Source organism: Diadema antillarum, unplaced genomic scaffold, assembly GCF_040938485.1.
Source record: "Diadema antillarum isolate AM-2024a unplaced genomic scaffold, OU_Dant_1.0 seq00000799_RagTag, whole genome shotgun sequence".
Taxonomy (NCBI): domain Eukaryota; kingdom Metazoa; phylum Echinodermata; class Echinoidea; order Diadematoida; family Diadematidae; genus Diadema; species Diadema antillarum.
In genome coordinates, this window is record NW_027271683.1 from 1,239,022 (window position 1) to 1,260,266 (window position 21,245).

The 21,245-nt window shown below is 37.6% G+C and overlaps 1 pseudogene; it reads right to left on the bottom strand.

Moving 5' to 3' along the window:
• Positions 1-6,739: 6,739 nt before the first annotated feature.
• LOC139739467 (uncharacterized) lies at positions 6,740-17,821 on the bottom strand (annotated as a pseudogene).
• Positions 17,822-21,245: the final 3,424 nt, after the last annotated feature.

Sequence of the window (21,245 nt, forward strand, 5' to 3'; positions counted from 1 at the left end):
CATGTAATCAATACAGTGTAATAGAAAACCATGGCAAAGAATAGTGCCCACGTTTAATACAGCAGTAGGTTGCTTTCTGACTACAGCCATTGAATTCTTTATCTTCTTGCAATTATTAAACAGGTCAACGTGATTCTTCACATCAAGTAGTTCCTACTCGTACAATTGCCATAGAGTAATTTTGCACAGAGTTTAATAGTTGTCATAAATATAAAGAGGCTAAGTCTCAAAAACGGGTATGTTCTTGACTATATTGGGAGTGAGAACAAGTCGAGGACCATGGTATGGATGTCGGGTACTATACTCGGGTAGATAAAGTCAAGAGCTACACTCAGGTAGTCAGGAACTATACTCGGGTAGTCAGGAACTACACTCGGATAGTCAGGAACTATACTCGGGTAGTCAGGAACTATACTCGGATAGTCAGGAACTATACTCGGGTAGTCAGGAGTTACCGGGTAGTTAGATATTGTGTTTAGTCTTTAAGTCGTGCATTTCCTACTTATCCCTTGTATGCTTTTGATCACTGAGGTCTAGTTGTCTTTATAATTCTATGACTAAAAGGTGGCAAGGTTTTCTTTCCGATAGTTATAAAAAAATAATAGAATACGATAATCTCATTTATCATAATCCCAGACCTTCAGCACTGCATATTAGTGCATCTTCTAATATTTCTTGAAGCAGTTCAATTTCAATTTCAATTTCAATTTCTATTTTATTTCCATTTCCATTGAATAAACAGAAAAAAATATATACAATACATTTACAGAACAAATTTATAACAATTTCAAAGAAAACGTACAAGTGGTCACGAGTAACAACAGAATTTCGTTTCTAAGGTATATACCTAATACAAAGATTAGAATGGAAATGGAGGGTCCCACTTAAATAGCAAAGCTTGTAGAGTATGGGACCCTCAAAAAATACGTACACAAAGTCAAAAAAACCAATGTCACCTGACATGAAATTAACTTAGGAAGGAAAGAAGGAAGAAAAAGAAAAAATAAAGAAAGAAAAAGAACAAAAAAGGGGGAAATGAGACTATGGTACAACACACGTCATCGTGGACACAAGCATACTGTACTTCATGATGAAAATGCAATAACAAAACAATACAACGCTCCCTGGTTTGAAATTGCGATTGATTGGGTGCATATGCCGGTATGAATGCAACGTTGCACGAAAGGGTTCACTGACAATGCACTACACAGGTCGGATATCATCGCTGCATACTTTATTGTTTATTCATGATTTATACCAGTCGCACGAAGGGATTCTGCAGGTACAAGTCACTCGCTTAAGTTCATTTAGAATATACTTGTGGTTGTATTCCAGTCTTATATTTATGTGCTGCTGTCAATGCAGATACAACCTTGTATGTTGGTTGTGTTTCCTTTGCAAACAAATGGCAATCAATTGAGCTGAAAGAGAGATATTTGCACTCTGAATCATTGAGTGAATAGTCACTGTTGTTTCACCCACGAGACAGCTAGGGGCCGCGGAACCGTAGAATCCCCCCCCCCCCCGCACTCTACCCCCTCCCCCACCCGAAAAACGTTCCCCTGACCCGCATGCGTGACATGCATATATTTTTCAGCTCATCCATGTGAGTGCTGTTCTTATTAGCTCACATGACCTTTACCCACAATAATGTTTGTTCTGTTATAAGGAAGTTCCTCCCTCCTGTGAAGTGATTCTTTGTATTTTTTTTTAATTAACCCCACTTCCTTCTTCAATGTTTTGATGATACCATTAAACCAGATCTTACACTCTTCTAGCTCTCATTTGGTGTGAACACTTTGCTTGACTATTAAGTAGAGACTATTCTGCATTCTGAATGATTGGATGAAATGGTCCTGTTGTTTCCCACATGAGATATATGGCATTTATAATTAGTGTTCTTTCAGCTCATCCAGAGTACCATGTACACTATGTGAGTGCAGGTCTTACATGTTAAGCCCCCATGACCTTTACCCAGAGTGATATTTGCTTTCTCAATAGCAAACCAGTCCTTGTTGTAGCAGGGGCGGATCCAGGAATTCTGTAAAGGTGGGAGGGGGGGGGGGGGCGTGACTAATATTTCTGGTGCCACTTTCGGGTTTCATTTCAGTTTTTTTCTTTTTATTTTCTTTGTTTTTAACGAAAATTAAAGGGGGCCGTGCGCCGATTGCGCCCCCCTCTGGATCCACCACTGGTTGTAGTTCCCTTTAGAGCTGTCCTGAAAGGGTCAGCCTGTAATATGTAAGCAAATAATTCTACTTTTTCCTTCTTTTTTTCTGAGGGTTTCCGCTGTCCGTAAATCCGCTGCGTGTTTATTCTGAGTGTTTTGACGTCTCTGTTCTTGTACTCCTCACCACCATTATTTGATTGCCCTTTTGACAATTCCCACTCTCCCTTTTTTTTTCCATTGATATTTTTTCCCGAATTAGTATTGATCTATAGGCCTATTGCCTTTCTTCCAGCTTTGCCAAGGGTGATATTTAGGGCACTGACAAGCCCAGCTTCACATACAGGTGGATTGAGTGAATGCAGCAATATGAGTAGAACACATCAGTAAAAGTTTGAGGGAAATCCGATGAAACGTTCAAAAGTTATGAATTTTCCTTCTTATGCAGGGAATCCTTTTCCAGAATGGGACAGTCCTTTCAAACGGCTGTCTTCAAGTAATAAGCAGCGAAGTGCTTCACAAAGGCATTCTGAAGTTTGTTCTGTCGTCCACTTGCCTTTGTGAAAGATATTTTCATGCCATCTCCCGCCTCCCCCCCCCCCCCCAAACAAAAAAATAATAATAATAATGCAGTATTAAACAAATAAATGAATTTATAAAACAATTTTAACCATCTTGATAGACTCTGTGTGACCCTTTTTCTGAGTGAGAAAAACTTCGATTCCCACGTCATACCCGTTTGAAGCGTTATTGAATATCTTGACCGTAGCCGGAAGAATATCATGTCCTTCTCACTGCCCAATATAATAGCTCCTCTTGGGTAAGCCATGTGTTCATTGTTTTTCTTAGCTAGCCCTTTCGTTGGAATATCTTTCATTAATGTCACGTATTTGCTTCGTGTAGGCAAGGGTTTCCAGTGGATACGGTATTGGCATATTCAATTCAATTCAATTCATGCTTTATTTCATTTTTCGAAAAGAGTTGACAGGTCTCTAGCTGTCCCTCGATCTTGTCGATTGCATTGTTCGTCGCAGAGCGGGCCGTTATGGCGTGAAAGGCAATGTTAGGGTCTTCTTGCGCCTCTTCACAACCTGACAACTTGATGGTAAAGAGTCCATGTATTCGTTTGTTATTGTTCTTTCACCAAACTGCTGCCGCAGGTCTGTCAAGTAGTATGTCTTCAAATGTAGTAGATATTTTTGTCTCAGCGAGAAGACATACGGTGCTCTTTGGTATTGTCCTGTCATACTAAGGGTAACAGTTCCTTCCCCGCCTACCCCCTCCCTTACCCGTTTCTTGAAAAAGCATTCATTTCAGAAGCGAACTTGCCCTTAGTGATTGTCGACGGTAGATCCTCAGCAGACCCTTATTCTTAAGTGTTTCCATCACCGTTTGGGTGACCTAATAAATGTGTCCATATATCTAACTGGCTCCGTGAACCAGGCAGACTACCAACTGGCTTTGTTGTAACAGGAGCAGTACCATCTGGGTGTGATGCAGCAGGAATAGCACCAACTGAACATTTTGGAACAGGAACCGTACAAGCTGCCGAAGTGAAGAAAATATATGATATATGATATGTGATATGGAATCGCGAAGAAGAGAGAAGAGGCATGTTTCAGGTGGTAGTGGAACAAGTTATTAATAACATGCAAGTACACAAGTTACATACCAAAATTAATTTCAAGGATACGAAAATGATTGCCACTTCCGTTATGTGATGGGCACCAATAGAATTAAAATGTTAAACCTCAGCTTTACAAAAGATTGTACTTTCTGTAATAGTGTATAGAGGTATTAAAAATACGCAAATACAGATATTAAATCAGATTCAAATCAACAATTGTAATGCTACGGTATTATGATTTTACAAATATAGTCATTAATTATATCAAAAAGAGCAATTGTTATGTAGTTTCTGCTCATTCATGTAAATACAATTTTGAGCCTACTAGTATACAAAGACATATGAAAACCTGAAATGTTCGCTAAAATTTCTTAACGCATTGCATGTGCATTGCAATATAATGGGTCAGGCTTTCTGAATTTTATTCCCTATGGCATACTGTTTTGTAACTTGGAAAAAATTGAAATTTATAAGTCTGCCTTTTTTGCCAGATCAGAAATATGCAAACATGAACCAAATCTGAAAAATAATCCGAAGTAAATTACATTAACAAGCCATTTCCAGACTCTGTAAAATATCATATTGAATAGCTTCAATTTATTTACGACCACTTGTTTATATGTTTCACTCATTTTGAACTAAATCAAATTCTAAAAGAGACCGATATCATTTTGAACTGGTTCAATTTACCTTGGTAGAGAGCATGCATATTTGGAACACCTGTCACAAATAAGTTACGGCACAAACATTTCTCCTCTCAGTTTGAATTAGTCAAGTTTTAAGAGGTACTGAAAGAGATGCGTGGCCGAACTGGTTCAATCTACTTTTCACAAATGCTACGATACAAACCTACACTGTATACATACTGTACATAGTTTCTCAACTACTGTAATTAGAAATTGAAATAAATTCAAAGAGAGGCTGAATGCAAATGACTAAACTAGTTCAGTTCATCGTAGTAGAGAGCATACATAATAATTTTCGACACCTTTCACAAATATTGTGACATTAATATATACCTCTATGTACAGTTTTTTTTTTCTACCATCATCTTGAATCAAAACAAATTCCAAAAGGAACTGAAGTACACACTTACATTGTAAATAGTCAAACTAGTTAGATGTTACATATTCAAGGGCACATTCATTTCCAACACATTCAACAAATGTTAAGACACAAACATAACCTCTATGTAGAGATAATTTCTTCCCATCCATTTTGTACTCGTACAGGGGCCTCTTCTCCCGTAGCCAGAAACGAAGCTTTGATATGTGGATGAATGCGAAATCTTGGTGTTTATTCACGATGCGCCTATTCCATAACTTGCCGAGAATTGAGTCCAATGATGCTTCGTTCTCAATCTTGAAGACAGTGCGTGTGTGTGATTTTGAGGATAAACCTCCATGTTTCTTAAACATGTCAAACGTTGACTTCTGTACAGGAACAAGTATTTGAACATTTTCGTCACTCTGTCGACGACAGTGTAGTTCTTCTTTGATCGTGACTTTGATGGTATGCATAATTTGAATAATGTGAAAGCATCTTCTGTCTCGATTTCAATAGTCATTTCTACAATATCTGACGATTCAATCCATTCATCATACTTGGATGGCCAGTTGACGTAGTGTACTTTTACAAAATGTTCCCCATCAGAAACCTTCTCATCAGTAACGCGAACCCTCCACAATTATAAACACCAAGATTATGTACTACATTTAAATAACAAGGAGGGGGCATAGAAAGCAGGGAATCTCTAAATAGATATGTGACTTATTATTTTGATAATCCCTGATAATAATATATTACTCATTTGTGTCGATTGTCATATTTGTCATGAATTTTTAGTTTTACTTTGAGTACTTTCAGACTATAAATAACCCAGGAAAACACATTTTCTTAAAAAGATAGAAGAGATCTACACAACAATGTAGATGTAGTGAAAAGGTCCCTAGCAGCATAAGTATAGTTGAGTGACCCGCACCTCGTCAGTAGTTAACAAGTTAATGTTTACCCATATTTGAATCACACGATATCACTGAAATTCTGTGAAATCCCACTCAAAATACAGGAAAAATGCTGAAGATTCCAATGAAACCACAAAGCACAGTCAGTAATCGATGTCAAACGTCCTGTCTATCGTTGTGCAACACGAACGATGTCATTTAGTTGTACGCATTCAAGGGGGGGGGGGGGAGCGCACCGCGTCACCCCTACCCCCATTGACAATACACGTTCAACGCCCGCGCGGTGACGGTGATCACAAAGAGTTTACGGATTGTTGTTTTACATCGTTATCTATTGTTGTTTTATCCAGTTAACAACGTTGTACTTATTTTTTACTTCTGCTGATAATATTTCCAATTCTAAAAACTTACGTAATATGTAAAGTGACAATTTTCACCATTATACTTTGAATTGTTAAATTCTCAGATAGTAATGATTTGATCCTCCTGTCTTTCCTCTATTGTGCGTATGTTGCTGGCTGTTTGATATGTTTCTGTCCAGAAATGTATAAACAGCGTCAAATTATTCAAAATTCCTTTATTGGAAACTTACCATAAAATCTTTCTTGTTAACGACAAAAGATTTTCTACTGAACTTGCACGTTTCGCAGGAACGATGTGTCTTCATGTTCCGATGATGATGAGTCGATTAGTATGTTTTGTATTTGTGTGTGGTGAATTTTCTAATATTTTATTTCATAAATTAATGACACCACTGTGCAGACAATGCACGAAAAACATGAACATAAACAGACGCACACACACACACAAAATAAAAAAACATTCATGCTTAAGGCACTTACGTATAGGCATACTATAGAAATAACCGAATGAAACATCATCCAAAAGTATCTAAAACACGTGAAAATCAGTCAAACATAAAGCAAGATAAACACTGCAATCTCTGTTACCACTATCTTTTCTTCATTTTTTTTAATGATTTCAGTGGCAAGGGCATTTGAAGACATCGTCTTCTACGAAATTCTGCGAAGGTGTGCAATATTTTGATGCTCCCAGTGTGTACAGTTGTAATCACATGCAACTTATGAGAATATCTCGATTCCTCGAGATTTAGGACGACTCGGAGGGGTGTTCTGTTTACAGACGCAGCATGGCTCGTCGTCATCACCGTCCGTGTCGTTATCATCGATGAACAGCCTTCGATTTAGCTGTGGTTGATATGCACCTGATGGGCCTGGTTGCGACTTATTGGTATGTTCAGTGTTCAGTGTCACCGCACCTGGTGGACCTGGTTCCAACTGCGTTTTCCTTCTGGCCTTTGCGGATGTCTTCTTCGCAGCCTTTCTAGATTTCTCCTCGCAAAGGAGTAAGTGGCAGCATCCTCTGTCACGCATTTTCCGGAATCGTTGAAGCCGTCACTATTTTCCCCCTACTTGTTGGGCGCATGTGGAGGACTCGGAGTTCTAGATTTGAGGAACTCCTCAGCAGATACTTCCTGAAGATCCATCGTGTTTGGGCCGGCATCACCCATGGCTCCTACTTTGTGAACACCATGGTTGTTGTGTGCCTTGTCGTGGTCTATGGATCTCGGTAGGACCAAGATACTTGGTCTTGTTGCCTGATCGATGTCAACTGCGTCCGTATTGAAGGGGTGTATTCCCGTCTTGCGGAATGCAGACTAAGCTTCTCCGCGTTCATGCCACGGAGGTACGCGATGGAGGACAGTCTGCCGACATTATACGTGGTGATGAGCTGCCCAGGACGCTGTTGCATGAACTTTCCACACTCCGTGAAATATGCCTTCATTGATGAGAAGCATGCGATATCCAGCGGCTGTAGAACATGAGAAGTATGGGCAGGTAGTACGAATAGTATGATGTGATGTTGGCGAGCAAACGGCGCGGCGTCTGGTCGGGCTATTCTTGACCTGGACCTGGCCTTGGCTCAGAATTATAAGTTATCATTTATACTAAGCGAGTTTGAGCAGGCCTGGACCTGCCCTTGCCCTGTCTGGGGGTTGGGCCTGGCCTGGGTGATATCACTGATCAAATCTGTAATTCTAGATCCAATAGACTCTCTGTCTAGTGTAGATCGCAACTTGCGGTACAACGCATTATCTACACTACATTACACAATGCGCCACTTTTTGTTAAAAATATGGTATCGCCCGATCGCACCATAACGAGTACGAACACGTCATTTGCAGCGAACATTGAATTGATATTAAAATTTGAATTAAGTACAGTTTTAAAGGATAATAGAATTATTTGCTCACTGTGTTTAATGCTAGAATATCTGCATTAAATATGATGTGATACTTAAGAAAACATCTCGCGAAATACTAGCGTTGCACAATGTTAAAAAAATCACAGATAGATCAGGGTGAAGCCGCACGAAGATGGCTCACTGGTCACCTCAAATAGTTACAGCGAGCTCGCGCGCATTGTACTCTAGATCAATATGTGCGATGACAAACCAATCTGATGATCAATCAAAACCAACAAGAGATCACATTATATAACCTATGAATAAATGATCTCTAGATTTTGTTTTTTATCAGTTTTGAATATGAAAATAAATACCTGTGAATAATAAGTTACAAACATTCATAAGATTAAATCAAATAATATTACAATTTCTTGAAGGCATAATTTACCATTTGCAGATGAAACGAAAACCCAGCATTAGTGCTTTAAGATAGTTCTAAAATGTGAGTTAGGGATAGAAACAGCCACTCTAAAAACTGAATCGGTAAAATCTATGCTCAGTACTGTTAGATAAGCAATATGTGAATAATGGTTATGATAAGTATGCTCCCAGACTAAACCCTTTACAGTTATTATTTATTAAGAAAAAAATACAGATATCTCCTTATATTTTAGGCTCTATTGCGAAAAATTCATATGATAGGATGTTTTGTGATACAGCAGACCTACACATATGCATCAAATTTGATATCTTTAACATTTATTAAATCACGGCTCCCAAGGTAAACTGGGCCTTTAAGCATTTGTTGCAAATCTATAGGTGTGTAATCGTAGTGCGTAAATTTGCAATAGATGACTGAGCAGTTCGTGACCCCAAAATAACCGATTTTATTAATATCCTCCTCCCCTGGCGGAGGTAATAAAAAAAAAGGTCAGAATTCTATACAACCAATAGGAAGAAAGAATAGAAAGGGCACACACCGGACTCTTACTCTTCTATTCTTCTGTACTCTTCTATTTCAACTGGTTCATTTCCGCCATAAGAAACACTTCCAACCAATCAACAAAAAACACCTTGTCACTGTCGTTCGACATCTTTTCCCATAAAAGTACGTGTTATTTCGATCTTTCTGATATTGTTCGAAGACAAACAAGGAAGGTGTTTTCAAGCAAAAAAAAAAAAAAAAAAAAAAAAAAGGCCGGAATTCTGCATATGGTACAACATAAATTGTATAGAAAATGTTTTACAGGTTGATTCATGATTCATATTTTTTAACAGGTTCGATTCGTAGATAAATTTAAAGATAAGAAATAGTTCAGATAAGAAATTCAATATTTTTGTAATTGTTGTACACAGGTCGTTGGAGGAGGTTTGGCACACTCGCGCGGATATAGGCAGACTCACGAAATACAACGAACTTTTCAGTATGAATAGGAATGTGTGATCAATCATGTCAAAGGTTAGGTTTGGAAAGTCAAAACTTAAATAGTGCATTGAATTGCACTCAAATATCAACCCACTTCTTCTTGAATGAAGTGGAAATCATGACGTAGGCCTATAATGTTGCTCATACATTAACCTATAGACTCAGCAGTGCTCAGAATAACTCATCTCCAACGAAACCGGGTTATTTTGAGAGTGTTTACAGCAATGTAATCTGACATCTGAAGTATGGCTCTAATCCAAACAAATGATTATGTTATCAAACCGTGCCGGAGAAGGAGAAAACAAAAAGTCATGAAATAGAACTAACTTACTTATAACGGAGACAGGCAATTGCTATCGGCGCATAGGCCTTAATATACATTGTTATAACCATAGTACCTACATAAACATATAGTAAAGAACACCCAGTCTTCAAAATTGAAATTTAAAACAATGTCATCAACAGTAGTTATTCGGCAATGCATAAGATGGAAAACTGATGTTGTCCACTGTTGAATAGGGGGTGACTACCCCTTCATTAGGTCCTATAGGGCATCAGTAATAAGTCGCTGGCTGCATCTTTCCCCTTTAGATCGTATGACAGTACTCTGTATGAGCACTGATCAGAATACACATCGTGCATTTGCTATCGTTATCAAACAGAACCCGCAGCAACTCTCGAGAAAGAAGCTTTCCATACATCGGAAAGTGTAGAATGAGCAGCTTTACTTCCGCGTGTATGCTGCATTGAAATTGGATGCTCGGTGCATTTCCATCTGACACCCGTGTCTGTATACATCTGCATCATCAGCGCGAGAGGTCAAAGGCCATTGCTGCAAACAATATCAGTTCCATATTATTCTCTTCAGCATTATTTCATTATCACTATTGTGAACAAAGAAGAATAAGGAGACAATTCGCACATTCAGTTATTTTTAGGTTACAGTTCGAGAATCCAACGTTTTCCACACATATTGTGAGCATGTGTTGGTTTGTACGTGTGTCTGTATGTGTTTATCACGAATAAAAGGGACAATATAATATTTTTAACATCGGTTGCTGAATGTCTGAGATATCCAACAACACAGTAAAACAAAGCAATCCTTATAAAAGGTGAGTCCCACCTTTTATAAGCAAATCGCTCTGTTTGGGATATCACAGCCATTTCAAAACTATTTTTTTTTCATCAAATAAACGTTGAATTCCTCTTGGAATCACATGCTCTTTTATATTTCATAAGCCGTTTCACATTATCTCATACCCAAGTAGAAAACTGAAGCCAGGTCTCAACCGAAACTACATGAAAATTTTCGGTCCACTGAATTAAAGGTTAACCTTTGGTCTGTGCGGATTCCCCTTCTCGTTGTCTGTACAATCCACGTGTAAAACTTACATAAGCAAGAATTAACCAATCATTGTGACTTCTTAACCTTCATGCATCTCGAGGGAATATTACCCAGGATGTTCAGGAAGATTCGCTTCCTTTTTTATTTCCTGTGTCTTATACAGTTAGACGTTCTGGTGTAATGCTATGAATTAATTTAACCCAACTGGAATAATAATCATAAAATGAGGAAGTGAGTGGAATGTTACACTATACTCTCCCAGGACCATGCCACTATTGTTGCTTTGATATAGACTTGCTCCAATGACCTCGCGTGCTTTTATCTCTGTGAAATTGCCTTCCAGTACCAAATGTGTTTCGGTGTTTTTCTTTAAGACGCATTTGAAACTAACGAGTAGCTTTGGAAACCAGTGATTCATACATTTACGGTATTTCAGATTTTATGTAATTGTTTATGCCGTGCGCAGTACATTAACACATATTATGACATTTGCAAACATCACTGAAAAAAGGCGAGTCTAAATTTACCATTTCGCCTACTACGATTCTAGATATGCGCGTTATCATTGCCATGTTGCACAACGAACAGTTTCACAATCTGTTCATTGCTTGTGTTGATACTATCTTTCCCTTTCAGAACATCAACGACTTGCATCATTTTTCTTCTATAAGTTAACTTCCAGGGCACGAGGATCTGATCTATCGATGCGTTATGGATTATTTTAGGTAATAGGTTGGGGATTTGGTTTGCGGTATCAATGAATCCATCTCGACTGTCAGTTTTTCGTCCATGCTTGCTGTGACTATGAAAGAGGGTTTTGAAAGCCACAATTGAACCAAAAAAAAAAGACATTGGGAGCCTATTATAGTTTGGTAATGCTTCCCTTGTGTGTGTGTGTGTGTGTGTGTGTGTGTGTGTGTGTGTGTGTGATAGAGGAGGATAGAGGAGGAAAAGAACGTTGCGGTGAAAGCAGGTAAACTTGGGTTTCATTTGCAAAAATGGGAGCAGGTGAAACTTTCATAGAGAGTGTTTATTTTATTTACTTTTTTTTTCATTGATTTATCCACATTGTTGGCAGGGGATAGGTGCCCATAGCACATTGATAGTATGAATAACATATGTTATTTTTTTAATCTTTCTTCCCCATGTCAGATGTATGGTCAGTTTAGGTTTGAGCCGTATTAATGTGTAGGAATCGGTATGTATCAGCATTATGGTGGTCACTTTTCATTTTCTTTCCCCATGTCAAACGTTTAGTTAGCTTCGGTTTTTTGGTGTGTGTGTGTGTGTGTCTAAATGTCTAGGAAACAGGTAACCATGATACCACGTGTATTGACTTGGTGTGCAAGTGTTGGTGTTTGAGAGTGCGCACTTGTGGGTATGTTTGTTGTTGTTTTGTGTTTTGGGTGTGTGTGTGTTGACGGAAAGTTACCAGGAAAGGGGGGGTATGTTAGTGGGGAAATAAGCGGGGATGGTCGGGGTTAGGTAGATGTAGTAAGGTAATAGTAGAGTACTCCGTAATGGTTAAGGGGTTAGGCAGGAATATGGTTTATTTTGATAATATACACATATGGTTATTTTGTTTTTGTTTTTGTTTTTGTAGGGGGGGTAGGTTGATAAGTTAGATAAAAATTATGAGTTTTGTTCGGTTAATTTAAGCATGTTTTTTATGACACGTTTTAGGAAGTGCTGTATTCTCAAGAGAGTGTAAGAGAATTCATGTAATGAAGCGGATATTGAGTAATCTGATCAAGTTGATCAAGACATTTTTCCTTTTTGAGAGTGATACTTAATCTGATATATTTATGTATATAGCGTGTGCTCTGCAAAAAAAAAGAAGAAAGTTATGTTAAAAAAGGAATGTAGTAGTACAATTTGGGGGGGTATGTGTGTAATAAGGCACATTTGGATAGGCTTGATTAGGCTGATCAAAATAGCTTTTTCTGAGAGTTATGCAGAATTTCATGTCATTTTTCTTATAAAAACATGGCATGATTTGGAAAAAACCCAAATATTTTGTACTGTATGCTTGAAAAATGGTTCAGCAGCTCAAGAATGAAGAATACAGCTGCTTTTTTTGTTGTTGTTGTAAGTAACATTAATTTCATCGTTAGTATGGATTTGATATTGAATGAAACTCAAAGAATATTATGAAATTTTAAAAAAAAAAGTGTGTCTGTCTGTCTGTCTGTCTGTCTGCTGTTTGTTGTGTGCCTGTGTGTGTGCGTGTACATTTCATCGTTCATTTGCCTCTCTTGTATGTCCTTTGCGTTCTCCATGCATGTCATGTCCTACATGTATAACACTCACCCCATACTATCTGTAACTGTAATCGTGACTGTATCAAATGTCACTGAGAATATATATATTTGCTCTTGTGGCTATACTGTTTAAAAAAGAAATTAAAACAAATATATATATATATATATATATATATATATATATAATCCGTTATCTTATGAGTTGCCTTTGAAGTATTTACGCTTCTCAGCAACGCCAAGTTCTTCACTGAGGTACCTTGAATGAAGAGCATTTTGCTTGTAAAATGCTGTGTCCTTGATATTGCAATATAAACAACAAACATCCTCTCTGTATAATCAATGGAGTCAACTGATTCCTGCGAAAAGTATACGAAAGACAAATCCATCACTTTATAATAGCGTATTGCATATTGGTCAGTGAACAGTATGGAACTGTACGACTCTGCACTACTGAAAAATAGAAATATGCTTATAGATATTGTTATCAAAGCTTCAATACGTATAATTCATCTTCAAAAATGTTCAGTTTCTGCTGATAATGACCATTTATCTTTTGTATCAATATACAACGGTAATTTCCTTTTTTTCGTGGTTTACTGATCCACATCCTAGTCGCTTATCTCTTATATCAAATCTCAATTTGTAACAGACTCAGCTCATTTGCGTAGACATTTTTGTGACAGTATTTTACTCTGCGATAGAAGTGTTTGTTGCTTAAAGTTATCTCCATTTTGCTTGCCATGTTGATATCTTCATCGCTTTTTTGTTTCTTTTTTGTTCCAACTGTATCGGAACAATATTACAAAGTAATTCGTTTTCATCAATAACATTAGAATAAAAACTTCATGAATTTCCGCTTGACCTCCATTATCAAGTTGATTTGTCTTAAAAAAAAAGAGAATGAGGGTGCAAGAATTAGGCTGAATATTTCAAAAGAAAGGTATCTGTTTCTTAGATCTGGCTCCGTTCTGCTTATCTTGTTGATATACAGCTGATATATGTTCCCTGCTTTTTCTAACTGTCTAGGAACAGTACTTGAAGGCAAAGTGATTCAATTCATCTATTGATGTTATGATAAGTGTAATTAGTATCATTATGAAAAACGTGTATTGAATATGACTATTTTTTTCGGGTATAGAGCCTCTTTCTCTGAATTCATAATCTATACTTAGATTCACAGTGCATTGTAGAAGATGGAAGTTCTTTTTTCTTATTCAATTCAATCATATTTGTACCTTCTATTTTCTGATCTAATGCATATTTGATGAACACATCGAGTTCCGTCTAACTTCTCTCCAATAGACCTACAGGATACGCAGTAAAATCAAAGATTTGCCAATTCAGTGACAGGACGTTCACGTTCTGCAGCAGAATTACATGCATGGATAAACAAACGCTTTAAAATCTCAATTTATTCCGCTGTCGCAGTGTATAGTTCTGTACTAAAGATTTCTTTTCTGGTATACTTTTCTACCCCGTGATTGTGAGCTACCAGCTTTTCACTTGCCATGCCATAAGTTGTGCCATTTTGAAAGTCACAAATGTGCTTGTTGACAGAAAACAAAACAAAACAAAAACAACTTATATCAGTTAAAAGTTAAAACGAACTTTACCACATTTTATCTATATCTTTAGTAAGTACATCTGTTTTTTTTCTTTCTTTTTTTAATGAGCAGCTAACGTAAATCCGGCAATACAGTTCGAACGATTGTTTCATTAAGGATCTAAAATCAGTTTCAATGTGTGCGAACATACCTTGCCTTCTTCATAATGTCCATATAATCCGATTTAAAGTCTATTCCTAGTGTGTGTTCTTCTATACGGCAGGGGTTTGTACGCGAAATACAGTGTCATTAATGATAATCATTTATGATCGTTTATATCATTTTCTGTTACCTTTGTTCAATGTCATATTATAATTATGTGTATTTCTGCGTATTCATTAAGAAATTGTGAGCATGTTTTGGAAAATAAATCGAACTTCAACATTCGTGCAACTCTCCCGTGTAGAAATCGTTCATTTCAATATGAGCAGGGAGGTCACCTCCCTGTCATAAATATGGGGTGTATTTGTCGTCGTGAATTCCGACAATTTTGCAATGTTTCAAGAAATTTTGCAACTTTCAAAAAGCCTTCAGGGTGTCTTTCCATCCACGACGCGATTTTTGTCGAGCCCATCGGAGGTGCGGGGAGACTAAGGGAACGCCTGCGGCGTCTGTCCGTCCGTCGTCCATCCGTCCGTCCGTCGTCTGTCCGTAACGCTACAAAAACTTCAATAACTCTTTACTCTGAGCTTCAATTGCAATCAAACTTCATGGGAAGAGGGGTCATACAAATTTTCACATTTCGCCATATATAAAGGTCACCTCAAGGTCAAAGGTCACAGGCAGGGGTCAACGAAATTTAAGGACTCAATGTTAAGTTTTTATGGCACATTTCTTTTTTGCCATAAATTTTTACTCTTTTATATCTCTTTTTTTAATCTGCTATGTCCCATTCGCGTACAATTTCTTCTACGCGAATGGGCGAGACATATTATGGCACTTGCCTTGTTCATCCTATGGTTTAATACTGCACCATTATATAAACATCATGTATTATTATTTGTAAAACTTGACTTTGCCACTTATATCAACAGTAGAACGTTGAAACGAAGCAGGGATTTATGTATTTTTTTAAAAGCACACACTTAACAAATTGAAATCGATCAGTAGCCCCTAAATACTCAGCAACTATAAATAGGAAGACGTGAGCAGAAATACGCAAACATTGACACAATACGAAATGATGGTATTTGCGTGTGTGTATTAACTGTAAATCGTAAAATCGCAAAAGTCTCGACTAAATTGAACATAATTATGATCGAGCAGAGGTTGCAGATAACAGGACAAAAGCACTTATGTGAGAGCTATTACGGCAGGGCCGTCTGGTACAGCAATGAAAACGTTGAAGAGGCTACCCTGGATAAAGAAGACCGTATTATTGTTATACGTAGTATAGTAGTAGGAGTAGTAGAACTTTCCTTTTCCCAGAGGGCTATAGGCTTTCTTATAGTCGGTATAGAAAACAATGCCCATATGTACAGTATGGATATCAGTTTAGGCAGTGCAAATGTCCATGTACCACTTTATGTCAAATATCATACTATGCAATTAAAATGTACCGTAGACAAGTACATATCCCATTACATTGAGTCATGTTCCATAAGGGCAATCAAACGTCAAATGTCCTTAGTCTTTGAGCCCCTGTCACACTTTGCCGGATAGGCCCATCGTACAAGAAACGGGCAATATTTTGCTCATCCGTTATTCAAATCGTCAATCCGGTGGAGAGAGTGCAAAGTTTCCGTTTTAGAGGAGCGTACATGTACGGTTTAGGGGTCGGGCATGACGAAGAACGCACCTGGGGCGATTGTGTACAGGACAGTGGAACGTGCGCAAATGCATTAGAAACGAATATGAACTGCTTGCCCACAGGACAAAACGCACGAGGAGCAAATAGGAGAAGCATGAGACGTACATCGAACGTCAGAGATCCATTGACGTGACGGCTATCGTGCTATAGATTTATTGTATCATCTTGGAGCGTCCACCACTCCTCCAGTTCTGCTTCTACTACCTCTACACTTCACTTCACATCTCATACCCGCTCCCATCAATATGCCAAAGGGTCGAAGGCCAAGACTTAGCTTCCTCCTCAATATGGTGGCTATATACTTGTTGCTAGACCTTTGACACTACTTTCTTCATTTTGGTCCTAAATATTACTTACATGCATATTTACCAAAACGTTTCTCGCTTGCATACATACTTTCATACATGCCTGATGTTACTTCACAGATTTAACCTTCTTTTGCTTTTTCTTTTTGTTTTTTATTGATTTTTTCAGACGTTCTCTATGACGATTAACAGCTGGATGAACGTTGATTTTCTCAAGTAAAGGCGCATGATTATTCTTCATTGAACTCATACATTGTATTTGAAGATCCTGAAGTCATAGAACATTTGACTGCATTTAGAATACCAATGTCAGCAATACATTTTCCAAAGTTTGGACAATTGACTCAAGGTTTGAAGCAGTCACTATTTCCTCTCAAACAGTTTCTGTGATACATCAAATCAGATGCATCGCAGTAAGATGGCTCATTTAGATTTCCTAATGCTATTCGAACCTTGACGTCATGGGTTTTAATTTTGATGGCTTGTACTAATTGTCTCACTTTCAACTAAAAATTCACTCACAACTTTTAACCTGTAAATATCCAACAGTTTAGCTCAGCCGATGCCCAGTCATATCGAATATATTTCATTGCCCCATGATGACGAATCTGATCAAGGCTGCCCATTTTGGTGGTATAACCTACAACTAGTGTATTATAGGTGATAACGATGCTTCTCTAAATTTGTTCACATCTCTCCTCATGATTAACAACAATCTTACACCAGCCATGATAGTAAACTGACTGAAAATGTTGCTTATCCGAAAGATTTGTTGTCCTGTCGCAGAGAGGTGAGAAGTTTGGGGTTTTTTTTTCTCCCAGGAAGATGATGGTCTTTCCGACCTTGAAAAATATGATGCATTATGCTTTCTTTTTGATGTACCTTTCACCTTTTCACCTGAAACACAACATTTGCATGGTAAAGTTGGGGAGACTTGGCAAAATGGTTCGAATCTGTTTCGCCTTTGTGTCTATGACAATTGGTCGTACAAACCGAATTGCCTGTGTCTTTAAGACCAATTTGCCACTTCTTGGGCTGCATCTGCCTTCTCTGTTGCTTGTGTTGCCCCCTCCTGCAGGCGGCAATATACTTTTGGAGGGCCATGTTGGCATTTTGCAGAATCAGATCTGCCTATAAGGCTGCCCTGGATGTATAGCTTGGAGCCGGTGGCAGTTTATAGAGACAGAGAGGCATTAAATGAAAAGGGCGAGGTCCTATTTAGACGTTCTTTATGTCCTTGCAGGAGTCAATTGCATAGCAAGGCTGGTGGCCCATTCTCAGTAAAAGCGTTCAAATACGGAACTTTGGTGTCGCCGACATTCCATGACAGTTTGCGGTTCCCTGAAACCTATTAGATACTATTTAAATGTTTATAATATATCACGAAGACTTTATTTGTTGAAAATAAACACGATCAAATGCGGTTGTCTGCCTTTTTGTATAAAATTTTGCTGTTAAACTTCGTTAAGACCCCCAAAACGCAGTGTCGCCGGCTATTTCAGAATTATGTTTTATTGCTCCTCTCCGTCCACAAACACACTTTCCAAATATCATTTGCATGGACGATGAGCATATCATATGTGCTAATCACAATACTCAAAAAGTTCAAAAATTTTTATTGACTTCTTTTTTATAGCCTTTTGAAACCTGTCGCCAAAACTGAAGTTCACCGCCAGATACGTTACCAGTTTCTTTAGTGTTACAGCATTGCGAAAATAACAAGACTATGCAATGACCATGTGTATATGAAACCCTGAGGATATACTTCATACATTGCAAGTACTTAAATTTTTTGTACAACAGCTCTTTATTGAGAATACGGTATACAATGTTTGAAATATCGGTTTTCTACACTTTTTATTTGGACATATACGTTACATACTTTTCACGCCACCCACTGCGACAGATATTGCAATGTCAGACAAATTGTATATTATACATTACTCCTCGGAATGACGCATCGATTCAACATTACAGTTTAGTACAAATGAGAAATATTTGGTAGATATCGCTCTCATAATAATATGATCGACCATATACGTTACCACAGATACGTTACCCCAGATACGTGACCGAATTTTGTGCTCATTGGTCTTGTTCTTTCTGGGGATCAAATCTGGTCAAAATTCATCCCTACACATTACATGCTTCGTTTTGTTGGACCTCAGGATTATATTTTTACACCAAAAGGACAGAGAGGTGAAAAAGAGCAACACTTCCACATGATTTTTCTTTCTGTTTCAGTGTCTCACAACTTAATGCCAAGTTTTCCGACAGATATATCCGTTACCACATAATCAAAATGCTGAAAAGAAATTGTAAGTGTTTTTACAAATAAATCGTTGTGTGCTCATAAACTCCAAAGTTCTATTCTATAAAACCCAGCCACTTTCATATTCTATGCAAAAACTTTGAACGTTTATTTCACAAGACGAAGCTAAGATTCAGCATATCAGTTTTTTTGCTTTTCAGATTTAGCAGATACGTTACGTATAATTCAGGGCACCCACGGTGACAAATAAAGTTATGTAAAACAAAGTGTTCATAAAACAATTCTGCATAGAATGACGCTTCCATAAAAAATTAAAGTTATGTTCAAATGAAGAATATTCAGTAGAAATTGCTTTGTAAATCCACCGACAGATTCATTTACGGTACGCCAGATACGTTACCAAACTTTGAAAGAGTAAAAAGTAGTTTATGAAACGCTTCCGAGAAAAGTTTCAGTGTTCTGTTGCATATTTATTCTAGTGTTTTTCAACATATGAAGAACTACTAAAGATTCATTGATAAGTTGAACAATTATTTATTCATTTTCATTAAAAGGGATGAGCCAAATACGTTACCATAGGTCAAACAACTGTTTAGCATATAGACTTCATAAAGACTGTACCTATTTCCTTCGAAGTGCCTGCAAAAATATATTTTTTAAACCTTGTTTGCGTTATCCATCAAAACTTAATGAATATTTATAGTCAGATGGATAAATACATTCAGACGGAAGATTAGAATATTCTGTGAATGAAGAATTCAGCTTTCACATGCAGGGCTCTTTTCCACTACATTTCATAGTTTAAATATTACGTACAATGTTTAAAATGGTTAATTTGGGCTTACATCATTCATTTTTACATCAATTCATGAGGTAAATAATTAAACAGGTGATATCTATTAATTCATACACAACTAAAATTATTACTTATATATTACCAGATACGTTACCAAAGGTGATTCGATGTTTTTCAATAGTTATTTCCCCAGGAAAGCAATTCATATTTGTTTCCTGTGGAAAGTCCAGATCGGATCGTTCCCTTTGCATGATTTGTGGGATTCGAAACTTTATTTGTAAGCGAAATTTGCTAAAAATACAAAGTGAATCTTAAGGTTATATTTCATTTCAGCAAAAAACATACTGCAACATACCACACAGAAGTACTTTCTACCAATAGCAAGGGATGACAACATCTTTACCTCTTGAAAAAAACCCAATATCTTTAGGGGGGACAGATGTCTTTTCCTGAACAGAAATTGGATCAAAACAATAAATTTAATTCAAAGTTAGAAGTCCATTACAACATGTAAATTTGCGGTAACGTATCTGATTGGTGATCAAAAATCATATATGATGCTCTATTTCAATTCATTTTTACTCAATGAATGGCCATCATTTAGAATGTTCCACTTTTTGTTTCGTATTTGACCGGTTTTGAAGTTACCGAAAACACATCTTTGAATGTATTACTTTGTGGTTCATTTTTCGGTTTTACTCACATGGAATTGAACACTTAATCTGAGAATGGCCCTGGTATATATTCGTCAAACATTAGCTTCATTTCCTGTTTATATAACTTATCAGTTATAACCGTCCTATCCGTTTGTCATCGGTAACTACATGCGTTTTCCCCGGCAATTGTCATGTGGCTATGCCGTTGTTATGCGTGCGATGTGCTGTGTATACTTAGTCGTTTTATCCGTTCCATCTCTTGCAGCAACGGCTTTTACAGGAGGCCTAGCGGATAGAAACGCATGGAAAACGACAAAGTACAGTACAGATACAGGAGAAAACGTGCAACTATAGGACAAGGGTCGGATCGCGCGAACCGTTTTTGGCGAGGAAAAACTTTAGGCCCGCACAAAGTTTTCTTGCCGCTCTGACGGAAATCAGCGGAAGATAAAATCAATGTCCATCCAAAGGATAAAAAGGACGTGAAACGCATTTGAACATATGTCAACGGATGCCAAAAATCGATCTTCGTTTTCCATGCGTTTGCCTTATCCGGCAAAGTGTGACAGGGGCATTACCAGTGGTTACTTGAACCGCATAAAACCACAATTTGACATACATTTATTGTATTGGGTAGTAGTTTTATGACTCCGCCACGAAGTGATGCCGGAGGCGTTATGCATCGGGGTGTCCGTCCGTCCGTCCTTCAGTCCGTAATCAATTTTGTGGACAGCATAATTAAAAACTGGTTGAGGTATCCTAATGAAACTTGGCATTTATATGTAAGAGTGAGCGAAGTTGTGC